This window comes from Salmo trutta, unplaced genomic scaffold (genome assembly GCF_901001165.1).
Source record: "Salmo trutta unplaced genomic scaffold, fSalTru1.1, whole genome shotgun sequence".
In the NCBI taxonomy this organism is placed as follows: domain Eukaryota; kingdom Metazoa; phylum Chordata; class Actinopteri; order Salmoniformes; family Salmonidae; genus Salmo; species Salmo trutta.
Genome location: NW_021823168.1, coordinates 1 through 6,385, shown reverse-complemented (window position 1 = coordinate 6,385; position 6,385 = coordinate 1). Strand labels below are relative to the sequence as shown.

Genomic DNA, 6,385 nt, shown 5'->3' with positions numbered 1-6,385 from the left:
ACCTTCCACCTCCTCCCTACAGCAGGACGACCCAGAGACTCTGTCCAAGTTCACCCCTCGCCCGAACCCACCCTCGCTGGAGCCTGTGATTTCATGGACATCCGAACACTAATCAGAGAATGGGTCACTACCATATCAGGTACAGAATGGGGGGAGTGGGTCGTTTACTACCATCTATGGAAAAGGGGGACATTTGCTGCCATAGTACAGTCGTGGCCAAAAGTTTTGAGAATGACACAAATATTAATTTTCACAAAGTCTGCTGCCTCAGTTTGTATAATGCCAATTTGGCATATACTCCAGAATGTTATGAAGAGTGATGAGATGAATTGCAATTAATTGCAAAAGTCCCTCTTTGCCATGCAAATGAACTGAATCCCCCCAAAAACATTTCCACTGCATTTCAGCCCTGCCACAAAAGCACCAGCTGACATCATGTCAGTGATTCTCGTCGTAACACAGGTGTGAGAGTTGACGAGGACAAGGCTGGAGATCACTCTGTCATGCTGATTGAGTTCGAATAACAGACTGGAAGCTTCAAAAGGTGCTTGGAATCATTGTTTTTCCTCTGTTAACCATGGTTACCTGCAAGGAAACACGTGCCGTCATCATTGCTTTGCACAAAAAGGGATTCACAGGCAAGGATATTGCTGCCAGTAAGATTGCACCTAAATCACCATTTATCGGATCATCAAGAACTTCAAGGAGAGCGGTTCAATTGTTGTGAAGAAGGCTTCAAGGCGCCCAAGATGTCCAGGAAGCGCCAGGACGTCTCCTAAAGTTGATTCAGCTGCGGGATCGGGGCACCACCAGTACAGAGCTTGCTCAGGAATGGCAGCAGGCAGGTGTGAGTGCATCTGCACGCACAGTGAGGCAAAAGACTTTTGGAGGATGGCCTGGTGTCAAGAAGGGCAGCAAAGAAGTCACTTCTCTCCAGGAAAAAACATCAGGGACAGACGGATATTCTGCAAAAGGTACAGGGATTGGACTGCTGAGGACTGGGGTAAAGTCATTTTCTCTGATGAATCCCCTTTCCGATTGTTTGGGGGCATCCGGAAAAAAGCTTGTCCGGAGAAGACAAGGTGAGCGCTACCATCAGTCCTGTGTCATGCCAACAGTAAAGCATCCTGAGACCATTCATGTGTGGGGTTGCTTCTCAGCCAAGGGAGCGGGCTCACTCACAATTTTTGCCTAAGAACACAGCCATGAATAAAGAATGGTACCAACACATCCTCCGAGAGCAACTTCTCCCAACCATCCAGGAACAGTTTGGTGATGAACAATGCCTTTTCCAGCATGATGGAGCACCTTGCCATAAGGCAAAAGTGATAACTAAGTGGCTCGGGGAACCAAAAAACATTGATATTTTGGGTCCATGGCCAGGAAACTCCCCACACCTTAATCCCATTGAGAACTTGTGGTCAATCCTCAAGAGGCGGGTGGACAAACAGAAACCCACAAATTCTGACAAACTCCAAGCATTGTTAATGCAAGAATGGGCTGCCATCAGTCAGGATGTGGCCCAGAAGTTAATTGACAGCACGCCAGGGCGATTGCAGAGGTCTTGAAAAAGAAGGGTCAACACTGCGAATATTGACTCTTTGCATCAACTTCATGTAATTGTCAATAAAAGCCTTTGACACTTATGAAATGCTTGTAATTATACTTCAGTATTCCATAGTAACATCTGACAAAAATATCTAAAGACCCTGAAGCAGCAAACTTTGTAGAAATTAATATTTGTGTCATTCTCAACTTTTTTGCCACAACTGTAGTTGTGTTTTTGACTGTGTTGAAGATGTTAGTACTGCGTTTTTCTAAGTACTTTCCCCCCCTCAGACCCCATGGAGGAGGACATTCTGCAGGAAATCAAGTACTGCACTGATCTGATCAACGACAAAAACCTAGAGAAAATTGACCTGATCATCAAGTACATGAAGAGGTACAGTCCCATTTGTGGTCTAACTCTCCCTCTTCACCTCTGTCTCAGTGAGGGAACCACTCGGCCATGGTCAAATAGGACCTGTTTGGGGATCGAGGATCATTCTACCCCCGTTGTTGAGATTCCATTTCAATTAGTGCTTTCCTCTTTTTTCTCATGTGTGTTTAGTTTATTAGATTCAAGTGTGTTAGGCCTAAGGCCATATCTATGTCATGGCAGGTTGATTGCAAGCAGTCTGTGGAGTCTGTATGGAGCATGGCCTTTGAACTCATCCTGGATAACGTGCAGGTGGTGGTACAGCAGACCTACGGCAGCTCTCTGAAGATCACGTAGGAGAGGGCAGCACTCTGAAGATCATGTAGGAGAGGTAGCACTCTGAAGATCACGTAGGAGAGGGCAGCACTCTGAAGATCATGTAGGAGAGGGCAGCACTCTGAAGATCATGTAGGAGAGGGCAGCACTCTGAAAATCACGTAGGAGAGGGCAGCACTCTGAAGATCACGTAGGAGAGGGTAGCACTCTGAAGATCATGTAGGAGAGGGTAGCACTCTGAAGATCATGTAGGAGGAGGAGGTAGCACTCTGAAGATCATGTAGGAGAGGGTAGCACTCTGAAGATCACGTAGGAGAGGGCAGCACTCTGAAGATCACGTAGGAGAGGGCAGCACTCTGAAGATCATGTAGGAGAGGGCAGCACTCTGAAGATCACGTAGGAGAGGGCAGCACTCTGAAGATCACGTAGGGAGGGCAGCACTCTGAAGATCACGTAGGAGAGGGCAGCACTCTGAAGATCACGTAGGAGAGGGCAGCACTCTGAAGATCATGTAGGAGAGGGCAGCACTCTGAAGAACATGTAGGAGAGGGTAGCACTCTGAAGATCATGTAGGAGAGGGCAGCACTCTGAAGCTCACGTAGGAGAGGGCAGCACTCTGAAGATCATGTAGGAGAGGGTAGCACTCTGAAGATCATGTAGGAGAGGGCAGCACTCTGAAGATCACGTAGGAGAGGGCAGCACTCTGAAGATCACGTAGGAGAGGGTAGCACTCTGAAGATCATGTAGGAGAGGGTAGCACTCTGAAGATCATGTAGGAGAGGGTAGCACTCTGAAGATCATGTAGGAGAGGGCAGCACTCTGAAGATCATGTAGGAGAGGGCAGCACTCTGAAGATCACGTAGGAGAGGGCAGCACTCTGAAGATCATGTAGGAGAGGGTAGCACTCTGAAGATCATGTGTAGGGAGAGGGCAGCACTCTGAAGATCATGTAGGAGAGGGTAGCACTCTGAAGATCATGTAGAGAGGGCACGGCAGGCTCTGGCCAAGTCTCAAATCACACCCTATTCCCCATATAGTACACTGGTCTATTATACGAATATGTGGAGGATAGAATGCCATTTGAGATTCAGTTTTGCTCCTCCTGCTCCTGTTTGTTGTGCCACTGTTACATCATCTTACTATTACATCATGATCCTGTGGGAGGAGCTAGGTCAAATCTGGGTCAAATCATGATGTCTGTGATCTTCAGCACGGAAAGTCGGAGTTCTAGAAAGATGCCAGAGTTTCAGAATTGTTCTCTCCTTGCGTCATCACAGTGAAAGAGTTCTGTGTCATTGTGACATCAACACAACAACCCTCTGTCACTTTGACATCAGCAGAGCCTAACCTGCCTTCTGTTGTGACGTCGTCATAACACACGTCAGCAGAACAGAGCACCGATATCGGCTGCACTACACTTTCAAAAATCAAACTTGGCCCATCACACAATGTCCAACTTTCCATGGGTCGGAGGGGGGGGCAGGAACCCTCCTCCTGTAGCCCCTATTGGTCAGGACCCACTGAAAGTCATGAGTAATGGCAGAGTTGGCCACTAGGTCTGTGAATATGCCAATCGTCCCAGTATAGGACAGACTGAGACAAAGAGATGGCCATGGAATCTCTTTGCTGTCTCCACTGCGTCTTCCTCGTCTTTGACATGCAGGGTTTGGAAGCAGAAAGCAGAGACCTCTTCCAGTCTTCTGGATTCTGTTTCTTTTCACTCTCTCTGCTTTGCACCAGTTGTTTGTTACTCTAAGCTTTGCACCAGTAGTTCTGTTACTCTCTGCTTTGCACCAGTTGTTCTGTTACTCTAAGCTTTGCACCAGTTGTTCTGTTACTCTGCTTTGCACCAGTTGTTTTGTTACTCTAAGCTTTGCACCAGTTGTTCTGTTACTCTAAGCTTTGCACCAGTTGTTCTGTTACTCTGCTTTGCACCAGTTGTTCTGTTACTCTGCTTTGCACCAGTTGTTCTGTTACTCTAAGCTTTGCACCAGTTGTTCTGTTACTCTCTGCTTTGCACCAGTTGTTCTGTTACTCTCTGCTTTGCACCAGTTGTTCTGTTACTCTGCTTTGCACCAGTTGTTCTGTTACTCTCTGCTTTGCACCAGTTGTTCTGTTACTCTAAGCTTTGCACCAGTTGTTCTGTTACTCTAAGCTTTGCACCAGTTGTTCTGTTACTCTGCTTTGCACCAGTTGTTCTGTTACTCTAAGCTTTGCACCAGTTGTTCTGTTACTCTAAGCTTTGCACCAGTTGTTCTGTTACTCTCTGCTTTGCACCAGTTGTTCTGTTACTCTCTGCTTTGCACCAGTTGTTCTGTTACTCTGCTTTGCACCAGTTGTTCTGTTACTCTCTGCTTTGCACCAGTTGTTCTGTTACTCTAAGCTTTGCACCAGTTGTTCTGTTACTCTAAGCTTTGCACCAGTTGTTCTGTTACTCTGCTTTGCACCAGTTGTTCTGTTACTCTAAGCTTTGCACCAGTTGTTCTGTTACTCTAAGCTTTGCCACCTCCTCGGCCTCAGAAGTATCTGCAAACTGACACAGACTCAAAAACACCCTGTCTGGGACATTGGTTTGTACCTTTCCTCTGCAGGAAAAAGTGCCATTGTAAATAGTGTTTTCACCGCCGCCTCTTCATTTTACAAAGAAAAGGCTTGTTTTTTAAATATACTTTTCCCCCTTTTTTTCTTGTATTGTTTACAAGTAGTGTGTTATAAACAGTTATTGTGTGTGGTGTGTGTGGGTGTGTGTGTGTGGTGTGTGTGTGTGTGTGTGTGTGTGTGTGTGGTGTGTGTGTGTGGTGTGTGTGGGTGGGTGGGTGGGTGGTGGTGGGGGGTGGGTGGGTGGGTGGGTGGCGTGACAGCATGGAAACCAGAAGCTGGCCAAATCCCTTATGTTGATTTTTGATGTAACTTGTATTTAGTTAAGACATGGAATCTCAAGGGTCTGAAGTGTCTTCCTGTCCTTCAACTACACTGATGAGAGAATACTGGAGAAAGCAATACCATGTGGCTTTGGATTGCTACTACGTAACAAGTGCAGATATCTGAAAGGAGTTGAGGAAGCTATTTCAGACTATTGTGATGCACCCAGACTCTCCTGTCAATGCTTTCTGTGACATCACATAAAATGGTAATTCTCTCTTGTGACCTCACAACGTCACACCTATTTCTGACATCACATAAATCTGCATTTGTTGCAACCCCCCAAAAAAAGAACTGACAGTTCTCTCATTGTGACATACGCAGTGGGTTTGAAATGGCTCCTACTGAACCTGACCCACGATCATATAACAGTTAGTATACTGGTGAAATGAATGTAGCTGTAAACACGGGAGACACAGACAACCTGTGATTCTGAGTTCATTACATTCAAATGTGTATGCTGTGGTCTCTGAGTGACTGTAAAATACCTTTCCTGTCATCTGCCATAACTCTTCGAAAGCTAAGGGCCAGAAGAAAAGATCTAATTGGTCAGTGTACCTGTCTATCATGACTGACCCGTGCCTGAAGACCTGAAGCTGTGACATCATTTGTATGTTTTCTAAGAACTTGATAATAAACTTGGAATTAGTAAAAGCCTTGATCAAATCAAATTCTATTGGTCACATACACTTATTTAGCAGATGTTATTGCGGGTGTAGTGAAATGCTTGTGTTTCTAGCTCCAACAGTACAGTAATATCTAACAAGTCACAACAATACACAAACCTAAAAGTAAGACTATATTAAGAAATATCTAAATATTAGGATGAACAATGTCAGAACGGCATTGACTAGTATACAGTACATACAGTACATATGAAATGAGTAAACTGTATGTAAACATTTATTAAAGTGACTAGTGTTCCATTATTAAAGTGGCCAGAGATTCCATGTCTATGTATAGGGGGCAGCAGCCTCGAAGGTGCGGGATGAGTAGCCGGGTAGTGATGGCTGTTTAACAGTCTGATGGCCTTGAAGCTGTTTTTCAGTCTCTCGCCCCCAGCTTTGATGCCTCTGTACTGAAAGGAAAGGATGATTAAAGTAAACCTTGAACTTATTTCAGTTAGGTGGTCACACAGACATAACTTTTTGCCAAACTGGACAGGGGCTAGCCCATTGTGAACTAACTACTAATACTAACTAATAATAT

At 45.4% G+C, this 6,385-nt stretch overlaps 1 long non-coding RNA gene across 1 annotated transcript; it reads left to right on the top strand.

The window, feature by feature from the left end:
* Positions 1 to 63: 63 nt before the first annotated feature.
* On the top strand, positions 64 to 1,903 carry LOC115189505 (uncharacterized). Its single transcript, XR_003876928.1, has 2 exons — positions 64 to 139; positions 1,840 to 1,903. It is a non-coding gene; the product is annotated as an uncharacterized LOC115189505 (long non-coding RNA).
* The last annotated feature ends 4,482 nt before the right edge of the window (positions 1,904 to 6,385 follow it).